The following is a 21,313-nucleotide window of genomic DNA, read 5'->3' as shown; positions in this document are numbered from 1 at the left end:
ATGTACAGTATATTAAAAGGCTAATTTGTATTATTCGGATAATCTGACTACTATCCTCATCTTGCTGCTGCTGCTAATCTCTTCACATGCTGGCTATACTTTGCTGCTGCTGATATTTTCCACATGCTCACATGCACTATATTACACGACTGTTCTCATCTTGAATGTTATCCTCAAAATGTTTCGGCTGATGTAACTTTCTTGTCGAACTCAGGAATCTGTACAGAATTTCCAATGGAGCCATTTATTTAATCCGCAGATTCAGTCACCTACGACTAGCTAGAAGTCTTAATTCTTAGTATTGTGTGCACTGAGGGTAAAATTTACAACCTGAGAAGAGATGATTACTTAATATTGATAGTACAGAAGATAGGTTCAAATTAATGTGACATCATGAAAACAGGAAGTGGTTAAGTGGATGTGGCAAGTGGGTAGAGAGAATTATTCTCTTTGGTCTAAACTACCAAAAAGTGGTTCAACTTCAGGATAGCAGCTTTCGCCCTCATCCTGAAGAGGTTGCTTTATGTGTGAATATGTATTTTTTCAAAAAGTGAAGAAAACCTTAATTGTTAAAATCCAATTGTATTTATTGATGCTATTTTATTAATTACGTTCAAGAAAGAGAAAGAAAAAGATAAAGAGAAAAAGAGAACAAAAAGAAAAAAAAAAGAAAAAGATAGTGATGGAGATAAGAGGAGATAGAATTTACCAGCTGATTCTGCTGATGCAGAGTAGACGCACCGTAGGGATCATGAAAAAATGCATTATGTTAGATGACCACATGTAAACATTTGTCTGGTGTTCGAAAAAATATTTTCAAATTACTGATTAACATTCATACACAACCATACATAAATTACTGATTAACATTCATGCACAAACATACATAAATTACTGATTAACATTCATACACAAACATACATAAATTACTGATTAACATTCATACACAACCATACATAAATTACTGATTAACATTCATTCACAAACATACATAAATTACTGATTAACATTCATACACAAACATACATAAATTACTGATTAACATTCATACACAACCATACATAAATTACTGATTAACATTCATGCACAAACATACATAAATTACTGATTAACATTCATACACAAACATACATAAATTACTGATTAACATTCATACACAACCATACATAAATTACTGATTAACATTCATGCACAAACATACATAAATTACTGATTAACATTCATATACAACCATACATAAATTACTGATTAACATTCATGCACAAACATACATAAATTACTGATTAACATTCATGCACAAACATACATAAATTACTGATTAACATTCATACACAACCATACATAAATTACTGATTAACATTCATACACAACCATACATAAATTACTGATTAACATTCATACACAACCATACATAAATTACTGATTAACATTCATACACAAACATACATAAATTACTGATTAACATTCATACACAACCATACATAAATTACTGATTAACATTCATACACAAACATACATAAATTACTGATTAACATTCATACACAACCATACATAAATTACTGATTAACATTCATACACAACCATACATAAATTACTGATTAACATTCATACACAACCATACATAAATTACTGATTAACATTCATACACAACCATACATAAATTACTGATTAACATTCATACACAACCATACATAAATTACTGATTAACATTCATACACAACCATACATAAATTACTGATTAACATTCATACACAAACATACATAAATTACTGATTAACATTCATACACAACCATACATAAATTACTGATTAACATTCATACACAAACATACATAAATTACTGATTAACATTCATACACAACCATACATAAATTACTGATTAACATTCATACACAAACATACATAAATTACTGATTAACATTCATACACAACCATACATAAATTACTGATTAACATTCATACACAACCATACATAAATTACTGATTAACATTCATACACAACCATACATAAATTACTGATTAACATTCATACATAACCATACATAAATTACTGATTAACATTCATACACAACCATACATAAATTACTGATTAACATTCATACACAACCATACATAAATTACTGATTAACATTCATACACAACCATACATAAATTACTGATTAACATTCATACACAAACATACATAAATTACTGATTAACATTCATGCACAAACATACATAAATTACTGATTAACATTCATACACAACCATACATAAATTACTGATTAACATTCATACACAAACATACATAAATTACTGATTAACATTCATACACAAACATACATAAATTACTGATTAACATTCATACACAAACATACATAAATTACTGATTAACATTCATACACAACCATACATAAATTACTGATTAACATTCATGCACAAACATACATAAATTACTGATTAACATTCATACACAAACATACATAAATTACTGATTAACATTCATACACAAACATACATAAATTACTGATTAACATTCATACACAACCATACATAAATTACTGATTAACATTCATGCACAACCATACATAAATTACTGATTAACATTCATACACAACCATACATAAATTACTGATTAACATTCATACACAACCATACATAAATTACTGATTAACATTCATACACAACCATACATAAATTACTGATTAACATTCATACACAAACATACATAAATTACTGATTAACATTCATACACAACCATACATAAATTACTGATTAACATTCATACACAACCATACATAAATTACTGATTAACATTCATACACAAACATACATAAATTACTGATTAACATTCATACACAAACATACATAAATTACTGATTAACATTCATACACAACCATACATAAATTACTGATTAACATTCATACACAACCATACATAAATTACTGATTAACATTCATACACAAACATACATAAATTACTGATTAACATTCATACACAACCATACATAAATTACTGATTAACATTCATACACAACCATACATAAATTACTGATTAACATTCATACACAACCATACATAAATTACTGATTAACATTCATACACAAACATACATAAATTACTGATTAACATTCATACACAACCATACATAAATTACTTATTAACATTCATACACAACCATACATAAATTACTGATTAACATTCATACACAAACATACATAAATTACTGATTAACATTCATACACAAACATACATAAATTACTGATTAACATTCATACACAACCATACATAAATTACTGATTAACATTCATACACAAACATACATAAATTACTGATTAACATTCATACACAAACATACATAAATTACTGATTAACATTCATACACAACCATACATAAATTACTGATTAACATTCATACACAAACATACATAAATTACTGATTAACATTCATACACAAACATACATAAATTACTGATTAACATTCATACACAACCATACATAAATTACTGATTAACATTCATACACAAACATACATAAATTACTGATTAACATTCATGCACAAACATACATAAATTACTGATTAACATTCATACACAAACATACATAAACTACTGATTAACATTCATGCACAAACATACATAAACTACTGATTAACATTCATGCACAACCATACATAAATTACTGATTAACATTCATACACAAACATACATAAATTACTGATTAACATTCATGCACAAACATACATAAATTACTGATTAACATTCATGCACAACCATACATAAATTACTGATTAACATTCATGCACAAACATACATAAATTACTGATTAACATTCATACACAACCATACATAAATTACTGATTAACATTCATACACAACCATACATAAATTACTGATTAACATTCATACACAACCATACATAAATTACTGATTAACATTCATACACAACCATACATAAATTACTGATTAACATTCATGCACAAACATACATAAATTACTGATTAACATTCATACACAAACATACATAAATTACTGATTAACATTCATGCACAAACATACATAAATTACTGATTAACATTCATGCACAACCATACATAAATTACTGATTAACATTCATGCACAACCATACATAAATTACTGATTAACATTCATGCACAAACATACATAAATTACTGATTAACATTCATACACAAACATACATAAATTACTGATTAACATTCATACACAAACATACATAAATTACTGATTAACATTCATACACAAACATACATAAATTACTGATTAACATTCATACACAAACATACATAAATTACTGATTAACATTCATACACAAACATACATAAATTACTGATTAACATTCATACACAAACATACATAAATTACTGATTAACATTCATACACAAACATACATAAATTACTGATTAACATTCATACACAAACATACATAAATTACTGATTAACATTCATGCACAAACATACATAAATTACTGATTAACATTCATACACAAACATACATAAATTACTGATTAACATTCATGCACAAACATACATAAATTACTGATTAACATTCATACACAAACATACATAAATTACTGATTAACATTCATGCACAAACATACATAAATTACTGATTAACATTCATACACAAACATACATAAATTACTGATTAACATTCATACACAAACATACATAAATTACTGATTAACATTCATACACAAACATACATAAATTACTGATTAACATTCATACACAAACCAGAATTGTTAAATGCAGAATGGTACAAAGGTGTGACACACATTACAAAAGATGGAACTCCAGCATATTTTGATGCATACCTGTATGCAACATTATACCTATGTATGCAACACTATACTAATGAATGAATACACATGCACACCCCATTATCAGTAGTATGTCTTCCAACATGTGAAAATATCAATTCTCGGCATTGTTTCAAATGTTGGCATTCATCCAGTACTCCGTCATTGTGAAGTTGCAATAGCAAAATATTCCCCGGCGTAATTTTTGCATCTTTTTCAATCTTATTGAAAGCCACAGATATGTGATAAATTTCAAAATCAAAACCACAATGTCAATCATGCATTTAATGTTATACGTACACAGGTGAGCTACCCGGCATTCAAATGCAAAGTTCTGCTTGGGGATGGTTACTATACAACATAACACAATGGAGTGTGTAAATATCTCCATTGGACCATCTGTAAAAAATTGAATACCTAATGTAGCAGCAAGTCCTGGATACATACACCAGAAAGAAGAGTTACAAATAAATCATACATCATCCACTATGACTATGCAATCCTTAAAGCTACATACCTATAAAACAGAACTTGAATCTGAAATCATGATATGTAACAACAGGAAGAAAGTAGCAACCCTAGTTGAAGTTAGTGTTCCCAATGATACTGGTTTAAACAGAGCAGACAGGTAGCAGATAACTAAATACCAGCGTTTTATGTGCATAAAAAGAAACTGGAATTTAAGGAAGATCTCCATCATTCTAGTAGTGATAGGAGCAACCAAGCCCATGAAAAAGAATTTCAGAAATATATGCATTGAATCAAGTACAAAACTAATACAAACAATTTTGCTTAGAGAGATGGTTAGAATCCTAAAAAGATCTCTTATTTGTAGTCTCTGAAGTAGTGGATGAATGATGCCCCCCCTCCTCAGCAAACAAAAATGGGGAGAGGAGATTCATGTTTCTATATAGAAGTAACAATTCATGAAGGATATGGAACAAATAACTTGAAAAAATTCATTCAACAAATAAAAAGCAGAAAATTTAATTTTTATAAATAATGAAAATAATAAAAAAGTTATGAGTCGCTCTCATTTGAAAATTTGAAATTCTAAACTTTACAGATCCCCAAAACCTATTAAACTCTAGAAGTGAAATAACAAATAACTGTATACACAAAATAAATCTGGTACCATTGTTTATGCTTTACAAAGATCAATGTGGCCACATTAAAACAACAATGTAACTTAACAAAAAATTATGTGTTGTGATTAACATATAGTGATATGTTAATCACAACACATAATTTTTTGTTAAGTTCATCATTGTAGAAAGTATACATTTTCAAGATTGACAAATCGAGAAAGTTTTTTGTTAATCTTTCCAATGTGTTTTTGAGAGATATTCAAATCAAAATTGTGATTTATAAATCAAATGATGCCCTAATTTGAGCACAGCAACATACATATTTATTTTGTCTTATTTATAACAGAGATATAATCAGCTGGTCTTCCAATATTTTATCACTGTTAGACCATAATTAATGAAGTAAAAAAACAACATAGGTGGAAAATACAATAAACTATTTCAAATGAACTGAAAAAAGACTGCTTTCTCAATCAGAGTCCCTGGACATTAGAATAGACTTGCAAGTGAAATGCACCAACAAGCAACAATGATGCATCACTGTATCCTCTTTCTGGGTAAATTTCTACTACGCTTACCCTACATGACAATTGAACGATGATTGTTCTATTCCTTTGCCAAATAAATTGAATATCAGAGCAGATAATTGTCTTTTATTCATTTTATTTCTTGTTTAAATATTGAAATTGCTAAATTATTTAAATATTGAAATTGCTAAATTATTTAAATATTGAAATTGCTAAATTGTTTAAATATTGAAATTGCTAAATTGTTTAAATATTGAAATTGCTAAATTGTTTAAATATTGAAATTGCTAAATTGTTTAACTATTGAAATTGCTAAATTGTTTAACTATTGAAATTGCTAAATTGTTTAAATATTGAAATTGCTAAATTGATTAAATATTGAAATTGCTAAATTATCTAAATATTGAAATTGCTAAATTATCTAAATATTGAAATTGCTAAATTATTTAAATATTGAAATTGCTAAATTGTTTAAATATTGAAATTGCTAAATTATTTAAATATTGAAATTGCTAAATTATTTAAATATTGAAATTGCTAAATTATTTAAATATTGAAATTGCTAAATTGTTTAAATATTGAAATTGCTAAATTGTTTAAATATTGAAATTGCTAAATTGTTTAAATATTGAAATTGCTAAATTATTTAAATATTGAAATTGCTAAATTATTTAAATATTGAAATTGCTAAATTATTTAAATATTGAAATTGCTAAATTATTTAAATATTGAAATTGCTAAATTGTTTAAATATTGAAATTGCTAAATTATTTAAATATTGAAATTGCTAAATTATTTAAATATTGAAATTGCTAAATTATTTAAATATTGAAATTGCTAAATTATTTAAATATTGAAATTGCTAAATTATTTAAATATTGAAATTGCTAAATTGTTTAAATATTGAAATTGCTAAATTATTTAAATATTGAAATTGCTAAATTGTTTAAATATTGAAATTGCTAAATTATTTAAATATTGAAATTGCTAAATTATTTAAATATTGAAATTGCTAAATTATTTAAATATTGAAATTGCTAAATTATTTAAATATTGAAATTGCTAAATTATTTAAATATTGAAATTGCTAAATTGTTTAAATATTGAAATTGCTAAATTATTTAAATATTGAAATTGCTAAATTATTTAAATATTGAAATTGCTAAATTATTTAAATATTGAAATTGCTAAATTATTTAAATATTGAAATTGCTAAATTGTTTAAATATTGAAATTGCTAAATTGTTTAAATATTGAAATTGCTAAATTGTTTAAATATTGAAATTGCTAAATTGTTTAAATATTGAAATTGCTTAATTGTTTAAATATTGAAATTGCTAAATTATTTAAATATTGAAATTGCTAAATTATTTAAATATTGAAATTGCTAAATTATTTAAATATTGAAATTGCTAAATTATTTAAATATTGAAATTTCTGATATTTATAAGCCAAAAATTGCAAAAACAATTTATATCAACATTTATTATATGCCTTTCTATTCCAAACGTACTTTAATATTTAAAAATTAAAAGTGAAAGATCGACTAGTCTTAACATATACACACATACATATATATCAAGAAGCAAGAACCAGCAGAATAACCTCCATCACGAAACTGGTCAAATGTTTTTGGATAAGACTATTTTTACAAATGAGACAGAAACACAAGTCCGCTACAGAAGTAGCCCCTCCCCCCCAAAAAAAATAAAATCACTAAAAATATATCATGAACTTCCATTACAAAAAACTGGAAGAGTGGGCCAACCAACAACATGCCAAGTATGTTCTGGATGAATTCACCTAGGACTATATAGATAAGGAAGGCTCTGTCGACTGGCTAAAAAGAGGATTGCTCAACTATGATCAGGAGAAATGATGAGTGATCTCAGTAACAAGTGCAGGTTCTCCAACACAGAAGTAGAGAGTATGGGCTACCTGACATCATCCAGCTGTATGGGTCTGTTGGAGATGGCTACTTCGATGCAACACAATGGAGTGTGTAAATATCTCTGCTGGACGAACTGTAAAAAGTTGAATATGTGGCAGGAAAAAAACAATTGGAAATGAGTTACATACCATCCACTATGACTATGCAACTCCTACGTCTATGCACCTAGAAAACAGCACAATTAAACATGACATATGGGACAAAAAGGAGAAAAAAAGCAACCTTAGTAAAAGTTAAATGTCCCCAATGATTCTGGGTTAAACAGAGCTACGAGGGAAAAGATAATGGAATGCGAAGGTCTTATGTATAACATGAAAAGAAACTGGAATCTTAGGAAGATTACCATCATTCCAATAATTATCGGAGCAACCAGACTCATGAAAAAGAACTTCAAAAACTACCTAGCACATATACCCGGTGAACTAAGTGCAAAAGAGATACAAATAACTGCATTTAAAGGGAGAGTTAAAATCTCTCGGTAGGAATGTATGAGAGTGAATGGATGTCTGGCATCCAGTAGGATACCTCATCTCCATCAAAAACAAAATAAAAACATGAAAAAAATATGAGAGGAATGTTTAAATTACAAGAAACCATCTTTGAATGTCTTTGATTTCTCTGTACAAGGATTTATCAGAACAAGCTAGTATGAAGGTACAAATAAACGTTGATTAAATATTTTAAACAACATTTGGAGGCCAAATAAGATCCCCTTGACATGGCTATATACTGGCGTATACGAGGAATGTCGCACCTCCTTCAAGTGATGTTGTTACCTTAAGTAATGGCACTTAGCTTTATATTCCACGAGACCAGATGATTTTTTGTCCTGGAATCTGGTAAAACCAGGAAACCAAAAGCAAAAAAAACTACACTGATATGTTTATACACTAGTGATGGGACGATTCCAATACAACTACCGATTTCGATTCTTCATGAATCTCTAAATATTTAACTACAGAGTTGTTATTTTTTTCTGATTACCATAAACACACACGTTAAATGTGCAAGTGTTTTCTTAAACATAAAAATACACTTGTGTGGGGAATGATCTATCGATTTTAGTTTTATTGGTAATTTAAAATCAATCAATAATTATTTTATTATTACTAGCAGCAGTGGAAGATTTTGTTATAAACTAAGTCAAATAAAGAAGACAATTTAAAGAATCATTTTTGTCATCAGAAAATAGGCAGAGATTTTTCCGATTCTGATACAGATTGCCCCAAAGTTCAGATTTTTCTGATTTTGATACAGATTGCTCCAAAGTTCAGATTTTTCTGATTCTGATACAGATTGCTCCAAAGTTCAGATTTTTCTGATTTTGATACAGATTGCCCCAAAGTTCAGATTTTTCTGATTCTCGATTGTGACTAATCGTCCAAACAATCATATGCAAATACACACGTTTGTTAGATTAAAAGGAAAAAAATCTTAGAAAATAAATCTATTTTAAAACATAAGGAATAAAAGAGATTCATACGATGCAAAAAAAGGTGAAATAATCTTAACATATCAAGTTATGTAAGATTTGGTTTCAAAAACTTTAAATCAAATTCTGAGCTTATTGTGTGCATGTGAAATCCAATTCAGCTCTTACAATGGTTGCAAGCCAAGACCACCATTTGCTTTTGTGATCGATTCAAGATACGCAACAATTGTGCTTTGCAGTACAAATCCTCTAAAAGTGCCAGCAGGTAGTTCACTGTTCACCAATCAAAGAAAATCATTAAATGCGCTTGAAATGCAGTCAAGTTTTCTTTTCATTTTGTTCAAACACTTTATTCTTACACTTTTTTTTTTCTGTCCCTAAAATTGAATATTGCTAACTCTTCAACTAGTAATACACATGGACGAAAAAACGCTTTGGCTAATCACAGATTTCAAGGTAGTTCTACTAAAATAGCCATATTTTTTAAACCAAAGCACTTCAAGTCTTCAAATTACTACTGTTTTGTTCGGAAATGAATATACTTTCAAATGAATTAATGAATATGAATGTACATTATATATTTTAAGAGTTTTAAGCAAATTAAGTGATAAAAATGTGAACGTCATAAAATGGCGTTTTCGGTAAGGTTTTGTAATGACCCCCCCTGTTTTCTAAAGGTTCGTACCGTGATTGTATGAAGAATTTCGTCATGAAATTTGGGAACTAATTAGAAGAGGTGTTAATTTTAATACTGTCAAGTGTCCGAAATATTTTTGACCATTTCTTTTTTTTGTCGTGTTAAAAATAAGACTTTAATATGACGAGTATTGAACATTTTGAAAAAAAAATTCTTCGAACACCCAGTAGTAAGTAAATCAATCTTTTTACTATCTTTATCAATTAAAAGTATTATTTTATGTTGAGTAGGACCGCGGTAATTGATAATTTAAAAGGACCTACCCGAAAAAAAAAAAATTGTTTCTATTTCTCGAATTTGGTCAAATGAAGTTAGTATTACTAGAAGCAGCAGCAGCTCCAGCCTGTAGAATCAGCGATAGCACAGTGTAAACAACATGCGTTCTTTAATTTTTATTCAAGAACGAATTAAGAAAAACATGAAAATATGAATATAAATGTTCTTATATGTTTAATGAGAGCTATTTTGTTATCAGAATAACATTAGTTTAGAACTATTCGGTTTTCAGAATGTATAATAACAACAATCCCAACCAATTCGGCATTATGAATCTGTTGCAATTTCTCACATTGCTCGTCAAATTTAAAAACATGGTTAAAAAAACAAAAAATTTTGTAGATATATAGCTTGCATGCACTTTTATTCTTTAAATTAGTTTTGAACAACGGATTAAAACAATGTTTTACTGCGAACAGCCACAAATGTTTTTTTTTCAAAATCAAAATAAGTATCAAAATCTCGTTTATACATAGATTCGAAAAAGTTGTCAAAAAACAAATATATAACAAATAAATGTTATCAAAGGCAAGATAAGTTACTTTTCTACCAAACTGGATATATTTTTTGTGTTTTTATTCAATGTAACATGTTTATTCAGCTCAAAAAACATACAGTGTTTACCGATGTATTGGAAAATTAAAAATGGCGCCCGGCCCGAGTCTTTGACACGGTAAGTTTGAGAAAAGGAGTTAAAAATAAAAAAAACTATACAAAATACTGTTAAAAACTCACCGAATATATGTCAGCCTACGTCACGGTAACATATATTGAGCGAGTTTCTAGCAGTATTTTGTCTACTTTTTTATTTTTAACTGTTTTCCCCAAACTTACCGTTTCAAGAGAGTCGGGCGGCCGGGCGCCATTTTAAATTTTCCAAAACATCGGTAAACACTGTTTTCAAGCTGAATAAACATGTTACATTAAATAAAAACACTAAAAAATTATCCAGTTAGGTAGAAAAGTAACTTGCTTTCGATAACATTTATTTGTTATATATTTGTTTTTTTGACAACTTTTTCGAATCTATGTGTATAGTAATACAACCCCTCAAAATCTATATCAATATTCTTGAAATTTTAAAAGCAGTTAGAAAACACATCAAACTACAATTAGGAAGCTTTTTATTTCGTTATTTTTTTTTCTACTTATTAAGCGAAAGATATTTTTACAACCTGCTCCAGCGTAGTATAAACGGCCTATGGAATTAACACCTTCAACCTCGAAAATAGAAATCAACAAATTTTTGAATGCTCTCTTTGAAAAAAAGCTCTCTTAACTTCACCTCTAATACAAATTATGTGTGGCAAGTCTCCTCCTAAAACACTCTTTAACCCTAACAATAACACTAAGTTCGAGTGGCAAGCCCCCCCAACAAAATACCTCTGTAAGCCACATACAAGCATCTAAAACAAACAAACAAAAAATAGATCCTTCCTTAAAGAAAAATACACATAAAAATAAATTGGTTAACTGTCCTAAAATGCTAGAATGGCCAGGAAATGATGAATTATTTTACATTAAATTTTTGTGAAACTAACCGCTCCCCCCTCTAATATTGTTTTTGTTAACTTTGTCTCTGTCAAGTTTTCAGTATGTTCACACATAATTTTCCTTAGCCCTACAATTAATTCAAAGTCCGAATGGCAACCCTCCCCATATTCTCATTGCATAGAAACCCTCTTAAAACTACACATAATCATCTTAAAAAAAAAAAAAAGCATGCATATTTTCCCATAGAAAAAAAAAACAGTTAACTGCCCTAAAATGCTAGAATGACCTGTAATAGGAAATTATTTTACATTCAATTCTAAAATAATTTGTTTATCTTTCATTAAAGTTTTTCATGGCATTTTATACATAATTTCCTAAAAAGGTAGAATCACATTTTGGAGGGGTGGTCAGAAGGAGTTGAGTGGGGTTAAACAGAAGGTGTTAATCTACAATAATACCAAAGAAATATTGCAATATATTCATTTTTAAATGGTCTTATGTTTAGATTTAAGTTTTTTGTACATAAAGCACATTACAATTCAACTTTGAGTTCTCCAACTTCTTTTCTGTTTATTTCTGTTTATAGATACATGGCATTTTTAAGGAATTGCTGCATATTTATGCACATTTACTGCAGATTATTTGGAAACCATAAACTTTGGGAGATTTTCAGTTGCATATTCTGATTCCTTGTACAAAAATACACTTATATGGTAAATTTCATTTCTTAGTCTTGTGTTTTAACAAAGATATGACATTTTTACTGAAAAAGTAGTGTAAAAAATGTGACGAAACGCATATGGTCTTAAAGAGGGAAAAATATCCAAACGTGTGAGGCACAAAAATAGCCATAACTTCCTTAATTTTAATCAGATTTTAAAAGTTTAAAAAGATTCTTTCTTAGCTCATCAGGCTCTTTCTATGCATACCAATATTGAAATATTTCAAGCTATTTCAATTTTTTCATGTGTATTGCTACTTCAACTATCAAAAATTAGGAAACGGAAAAATATATATACTAGCAAGACCTCCCTGCTTTGTAAATTACAAATATATATAGACAGAGAGAGAGAGAGAGAAAGAGAGGGAGGGTGTTTTGTGTGCCTACATTTTTTTTTTTTTTTTTTTTTTTTTACATTTTCACCCCAAAGGCACACTGACACTTTGATGTAGGGAGCTACTATCAGGGACATAAGCTACAGGGGTACACTAGGTGGGGAGTTAGGCAGCAAGATGTCGGTTCACGTTACACTTGAATTTCTGCATGTCAGTACAGTTGGGGAAGCAGGAATCCGGAAGGGAATTCCAAAGTTTAGTGGTTCTGGGGAAGAAACTACTGGAGTAGAAGGCTCTCTTACATCAAGGGATCTCTACTGTATAGGGGTTGGATTTAGCTGCTTATCGGGTTTGTCGGGGGTATTTACATCGAGGGGATACAAGTGCTTGCAGTTCAGAGCATTCACCGTTAAAGTACTTGTAGAACAGGCAGAGGGATGCTACATTTCGTCGATGGGACAGAGGCTGAAGCTTAGATGACAGTTCAAGACATATTAGGTTCGAACCTTGTCTAGGAGTGAGAGACTAGTAGCAGATGCACCAACCCAAATATGACAACAATACTCCATACATGGGTGAATGGTGGCCTTATAGAGGTATAGGATACTTTCGGGCGTTAGTAGCTTTCTAGCACGGTAGAGAGAACCTACCTTTTTCACAGTGGTCCTGCCAATGCTCTCAATGTAATTTTTCCAACTCATGTTTCCTGTGAACGTTAGGTCAAGCAGTTTAAAAGATGTACTTTCAGATAAAGAGTCGTTGGCCATTGCTATTGGTGGTAGAGAAGGTTTCTTGTAGTGATTGAAAGAAACCAAGTTTAGTCTTGGCAGCATTGAATGTGACCATCCATTTTTGTCCTCATTCCACTACAGATTGGAGGTCATCCTCTAGTGTTTCTGCCATTTCTTTAGATATGTGTTCATTTGTTTTCCTGTTGTGTTTGTTATAGAGTGTGGTGTCATCATCATATATACCCATCTCACAGACAATTTTGTCAGGGAGGTCATTTATGAATATTAGGAATAATAGAGGTTCAAGGATAGACCCCTGAGGAACCCCCGCATTTATATCATTGTTTAGATGTACGACCATCGAGGACAACCTGGATTTTTCTCTTATCTAAGAAGAATTGAATTATGTTAAGTATTCTTCCAGTGATACCGTATGATCTAATTTTCCTGAGGAGACCCTCTTGCCATACCCTGTCAAAAGCCTTAGATATATCTAGAGCTACTGCTCTACCCTCCCCGGCTTTGTCGAGTAAGACCTTAATGCCATACTCTGTCAAAAGCCTTAGATATATCTAGAGCTACCACTCTACTCTCCCCTGCTTTGTTAAGTGAATGGTATATGCACTCTGAGATTACAGTTAGGATGTCTGCTGTGGAATGGGCTTGCCTAAATCCATATTGGTTGTTTGCTCAGCAACCGAGAAGGCTAACATGCTTGCCAGTCGGTTTGCCTCCAACTCCACACTGGACCCTGCTAACCACCCTGTCCCTGACTTTCCTTTGTGGACAGATGCCACACTAGACGATCTGAAAATCACTCGTTCTCAGGTGCATGCTATCATAAAAAAATCTTGACATAAATGAGAGGTGGCATTTGTACAGAGATGCAACCTGTTTTAGACAAGAAAATGATTACAACCGGTAAAACAAGCAAAGAGACATTCAATCTTGTGGCGTCATCTTTCACAAAGACAGTGCAAATATGTGGCGTAATTATATTCACGCATCGGTTCTCATTGGATCATCAAAGATAAGCAACATTGAGCCTTGTCAATACCAGATGAGTGACCGTTTGCTGCATGTACGATGTTGATATCTCTCCTGATGGGGATATACAAGCAACTGAGGACCACTTTTGACTTTGGTATTCTCATACAACTCCCACCTTCAGAGGAAGTCAATTTAACCTGCCCAAGGTGAAAGCTGCTTTGGTTTGGAGACGGTGCAAATGGTGGAAGCCATCAATCAATTTGGTTCAGAATAGCTGCTACATCATTCTGGTCACCTCTGTTAACACTGGTGCTTACCTAGATTGGTGATCTTTTAAACCAACGCATTTCAGGTGAACACATTATTACATAATTATGCGTCCTGCTGAAATTAGTATAAGTTGCATAAATTAAGAAAAATGATCCAGTAATTGTACTAGATTTTTTTTTTTTAATCCATAATTATGTTCTGTTTTAAAATGGCTGGCCCTAAATTTAAGTCAAGGGAGATAAGTCAGTTTGTCATATTGAATTGGTAGCACAACTCTTTCACATTGACACAAATTGATAAAACTCAATTGGATAAGTTCTATTTTTATTTGTAACTAGCAGTTAAGCACGGCTTTGCTTGGGCCCTATGTATTGTTCATAACTTTATGTGCATATGTATGTATATATATATATATATATATATATATATATATTAAAAAGTTTGACTCATGTCCAGGTAACCTACATCTAAAATTTCAAGTGTTTAGACCCAAAATTGGCGAAGGAGTTTGGTAGAGTCTGCAAAGGTCAACTCTTTCATCTTTGATCTCTTAGTAGCCAAATTTTCACTCAAAAACTGATTAAAAAGCTTGCTGGATGTTTGAATACCCTTTATGTAAAATTTCACATATTTAGACCCAAAATTGGCTGAATAGTTTGCTAAGGATCGCAAAAGTCAAATCTTTTGAACTTTGACCCCTTGGCAGCAAAATTTTTGGTCAAAGACCGATTAAAAAGCTTGCACTATGTCTGAATACACTATGTACGATTTCAAATGTTTAGACCAAAAATTGGCTGAGTAATTTGGTAGAGAACACAGAGGTCAATCTTTTTTTTAACTTTGACCCCAATTTTGTCGCCTGAACATTTATTGTTTTGGGCTCAAATCAAATTAAAATATTTGATCCATGTCCAAGTAACCTAAAATTACAAGTGTTTAGACCCAAAATTGACGGAGGAGTTTGGTAAAGTTTTCAAAGGTCAAATCGTTAAACTTTGACTCCTTGACAGCCAAATTTCTGGACGAAAATTGATTAAAAAGATTTTCTCAAATCTCAATACCCTTTATCTCAAATCTCAAGTCTGTAGACTGAAAATTGACAGAGTAGTTTAGTAGGGAAATGTATACAGACAGACACACAATTTCACTTTTATAGATAAATAGATTATTTTTCTACAGGATCATTTTTTCCTAATTTTTATAATTTATACTAATTACATATGCAATAATGTTTTCACCTGAAATGTGTTGTTTTAAAAGATTGTCAATCTACATGATCCCCTTAAGTCCTCTCTCAAAGAATCTACGAAGCTTGATTAATCAAAGCAATAAATGGCTAAAAACCCATTCAATCTTATTTTCACTTCTTATGAATCTTTGTTTTGTGATAAAAACTTGCAAATATGAAAATAATCTTTACAGCTGAAAATAATGTCCAAATAATATTTTTCATCGCAAAATCCGGATTACTTTGATAATCAATACCTATATTTAAAATGTGCAGAGAGATGTAGATTAAAACCATTTCGCAACAATAGAGAGAAAAAAAGTTAGGGAGGAGGAGGGAGGTGATAAATATCTGTCTTAGATGGAATATTAAATTCCACCAACTTAAAAACAAAAGGTTTCACAGAATGTCTGCCCAAGATTTGTGAAATTGTAGAAGCTAGCAGCAATGGCTGGAAATCTCAATTTCATTAAAATTCAAGTTATTTTAAGTCATAAAAATTTACTATTTTCAGTGAATTTTCTTCATACAACGTGCAACTACACATGCTCTCCACAGTGTTCATCATTCGCTAACAAAAGTTGACACCACGATTTTGCTGGTACCCTCAACAGAATAATTTTTTATCATATTTATAGTGTTGTGTTTTTCCTTGTCTTTCTCATCAAATCTTTCTTGAAATTCATATATTTGATCCACTGCTCTTTCTGATTCTTGTAAAGTTGGTTCACTCTTTTACTCTAGACATTTTCTCACACCCGAAACTATTTTTTCTACCGCTAAAAATCTACTATCAGACCATATATGGAGTACTGTTGTCACATATTTTCACTGGTGAATCTGTGTCCGTCTGAAAATTCTTGATAGTGCACAAACATATCTATAATTTGATCAGCCTCATCCGTTCATCTTTGCAACTTTTTTTCTCAAAGACATGATGTTGCTAATCTCAATCATTGCTATAAGTACTATTATGGCATGTATCCTTCAGAATTGTCTGATATCTATTCCCTGCTTCCTTTGTTCCAGCTCGTTTAACTCATTCGTCTAGTTGTCTTCATCAATTCTCTGTCTTGATACCTCATTGTAATGCAGCTTCTTATTCCAGTAGATGCTTTCCAAAAACTAAAAAATTGTGCAACTCACTTCTTGCTGACTGTTTCCTTTCCACATATAATCTTGGTCTTTTGAAGACTAAGGTTAAAAGGCATCTCCTGTTTCTGCAATAATCATTTTTCGTTCTTGTTAGCTCCTTATGTCAAGTGGCTTCACACCTTGTCCACAGCAATTTCTATTTAAAAAAAAATGTATTTTGGGATTATCAGATTCTCATTCGCCTTCTTCACTTGATAGCATTCATGGAATTTCATTATATTTACAAATAGAATCAATAAATTTCACAGAAATCATCAAGCAAGAACAATCCCTCACCAATGTTTGTAGGAGTTCTCCATTAGATCCTAAGCACTTGTATCCCCCTCGATGTAAATACCCCCGACAAACCCAACAAGCAGCTAAATCCCACCCTTACACAGTAAAGATCCCTAGGTGTAAGAAAGCCTTGTACTCCAATAGAGTTTCATCCCCAGAACTGCAAGACTTAGGAACTCTTTTCCGCGACTCTGCTTTCCCAACTGTATTGATATGCAGAAGTTCAAGTGCAATGTGAACTGGCATCTTACTGCTCAACTCCCTTCATAATGTCCCTGCAACTAATGTCTCCGATAGTAGCCCTTCTACTTTAAAGTGGCACTGTGCCTTGTTTGGGGTGGGGAAAAAAAAAAAAAAAAAAAAACGCATCCGATTGAGAATGATATAGAAATACAATCCATCATAATTGATAATGAATAAATGACAAATGTCTATATTCCAAATTTTATGATGTTGACCTTACAATTTATTCCTTTAATTCAGTTGACAATTACAATTCTAAGGATTGGTATATATAAAAAGGAAATATAAGTGAATAAAGAATATTTCTACAGAAATATATATATATATATATATAATTGACCTTGTCTTTGTATGTGCGAAACAAACTCTACCAAACTACTCTTAATTTTTAGTCTACAGACTTGAAAATTAATATAGGGGGAATTTGGATCTGTGGAACAAATTCAATTTGGTTTTTAGCCAGTAAAAATAAGCTAAAATTTTTAAAAATTTAAAACTTGGCAGGCGTAAGTCAACTAAACATGTATCTTCTACACATGCATAAATATACATTTCTACGTTTAAAAACATTAATGTTTAAAGTTTTGATATGCTTGTCGACTTAGCTCAAATGGTTAGAAATAAGGCTGGAGAGCTACATGCTATGGTTTTAATTCTTGGGCTTCGATAATGAGTATCGATAATCGAAAAATCTTATGAAAGGAGGAACAGGCAATTTGGATCAAAGTTAATACCTTATACAACCTAACATCACAAGTGCATCTGAGAAGTTTTATTACCACACAAGCAAAAAGGCCTGGCATATAAAATCAACAGTAGGTTCTTTGATATGACAGGGGCACGTTCGAAATGAATATCTCTGTTTAGAGCACAACTGAACCATGATACTTGGCTTTTGCATTTAAAACTTTAATTCAAGCCATTATTTATAAAAATAATTTTATAAAATACAACAGTAGGTTTTCTAAAGTGCAATATAGACTACAATCTATTGTGAACTGAATAATTATGGGGAGGCATGTGAAGCTTCCCCTCGGTGTACTGTGATGGGTCCACAACGAGAGTAGACAATCGATTTGATTAAAAAAAAAATTGATGATTTCACAGATTTCGATGACAATAAAAATATGGAAGTGTGAAAAATGAATTGGTCATCATTCAATCCCAGATAAGGTCGGGTCTCCCTGCTAGCGTGCGTGTGTGCGTGCGTATTAGTGCTTTATGGTGTGTAGGTAATACCTATATTAAATGGAATTTAATGAAGTTATTTATTGGTCTTTAACCAAAAAGTGTGACAAAGAGAAAAATGAGATTCGTATAAGATTCGAAATCTTAATAAACAAACACGAGTGAAAACAAGCGATATGAATAGAAATATTGTTTTTTATTTTAAACAAAGCATCAAGGAAGATGAGAGGAATAAAGAGAGATAGAGACAGGGATGGGGGAAGTCAAGGTGAGAGATGGATGGGAAAGAGGGAGAGGAAGAGAAGGAAGGGAGGAGTGAGAGAGGGAGAAAGAGGGGGGTAAGGAGTGGGAGAGAGAAAGCAGGAGAGGTTGAGAGAGAGAAGGAGAGATAAAGAGAGAGATTTTTTTTTTACATAGGCATCACCACTTATCAAGGCCAAAAGGCCACTCAAGGATAAGGGTTAAAGAGTGTACAGTAGAAATTGGACAATATAGTAATCATTAGTAATAAAAATTTGGTAAATTTGATAACTTATATAGAACGGCTCATCAAGAACTTATTTACGTTAGACTTGAACACAACCATATTGTAGTCAGCCGGAAAACGGAAGACAATTCTACAGGCGAGCAGTTCTAAGAAAGAAGCTTTGTTCATGGAATCTACGTTTAGGTTTAGGCACAGATAAAGAGTGGGGGGAATTATTGATAGTGTTTACAGCTAGATGAGTGTTTCTTGTGAAAGTTTGGCGAGAGGGGACCCATAGATTGAAGCTCAGTTGAACACCTTCCATGAAAATAACGATACATCAGAGACAAACTCACAACATCTCTTCTGTGAGATAGAGGTTGCAAGGAAGAGAAAAGGACATCTCCTACGAGGCTACTAAGTCTATTTTGCAGGCAGGACAAGTCCTTTCTAGCAGCTCCTGCCCAGATGTGGCAACAATACTCCATCCTTGGATGTACCTGGCTCTTATATAGATAGAGAATAGCATCAGCAGCGAGATATTTACCGGATCGATAGAAAGATCCCACCAGAGAAAAAGAGAGTGAAAGAGAAAGAGAGTGAAAGAGAAAGAAAGAGTAGAAAGAAATAGATAAAGAGAGAAAAAGAGAAAATGAGAAAGGAGAAAGAAAGGGAAACAGAGAGAGGGGAGAGAAAACGCAGGGAGAGAAGGAGGGGAAAAGAGGAGGAACGAGAGAGAGGGGTGTTTCGGATGAAAATAAATGCATGTAGATCATTACAACTAACCCCCACCCCTTTAAAAATGAGGAATATTAAGATGACATGCAATAAATCGATTTTAATGCAGATTCATTTTGAAGGTGCAAAGTGAGCTGAGCCATGGCGTTCGTCTGTACCAGATTAAAATATTTAAAAATATTTGCACCAATAAAAGTTTTTTTTTTTAGTCTTTGCTATAATTTGTCTTGTAGTGTTTTCTTCCATTTGGGTGTTGTTGGCTGTTAGTATGTACGGAGTGGTCAAGGGATTTTTCATTTTCACAAATTTGTACCTTTTCCAAAACATGGACGATAATTTAATTTCCTGACTTCATTTCTGTAAAGTTTCAGGTTTGTTGATGCACGCTTTTTCTTTGAGATACCCACCACCATAAGAAAAAGTTACCAACAGACTGAAAATGGAAACCATTTTTTAAAAAATGTCATTTTCCATTTTATCTTTTTTTTTTTTTAATTTTTTTTTTTTTACAAATAAATCTCCATTGTCTTCATCATAAAAATTCCATTAATGTACTATCCAAAAATAATATATTCAAGTTAAAAATTCTTCTGTGACTTCTGGACCATGCATATATATATCACTTTCTCCCATGGGCCTATTTTCTGACCACCTGGATTTATAACCCCGAACGACATTGAACTCCTTCCGATAATGGACTACCCAGGTTG

General features: G+C 31.1%; 1 protein-coding gene across 3 annotated transcripts in view; it reads right to left on the bottom strand.

Annotated features, from left to right (window-relative positions):
• LOC145295828 (TPR repeat-containing protein DDB_G0287407-like) overlaps positions 1–21,313 on the bottom strand; it is a 290,573-nt gene that overhangs the window by 200,332 nt on the left and 68,928 nt on the right. Inside the window, exon 1 of one of the 3 annotated variants that reach the window (XM_080141535.1) lies at positions 17,684–17,701. The exons of the other annotated variants lie outside the window; for them this stretch is intronic. The gene's annotated coding sequence lies outside the window, so the exon portion shown is untranslated. Of the gene's footprint in view, positions 1–17,683; positions 17,702–21,313 lie in introns of those variants that run through there. 3 annotated transcript variants of the gene reach the window in all.

This window comes from Euprymna scolopes, chromosome 16 (genome assembly GCF_053919585.1).
Source record: "Euprymna scolopes isolate OS-2025 chromosome 16, ASM5391958v1, whole genome shotgun sequence".
Taxonomy (NCBI): domain Eukaryota; kingdom Metazoa; phylum Mollusca; class Cephalopoda; order Sepiida; family Sepiolidae; genus Euprymna; species Euprymna scolopes.
The sequence above is the reverse complement of the archived record's forward strand: the minus strand, read 5'-3'. Positions and strand labels throughout refer to the sequence as shown.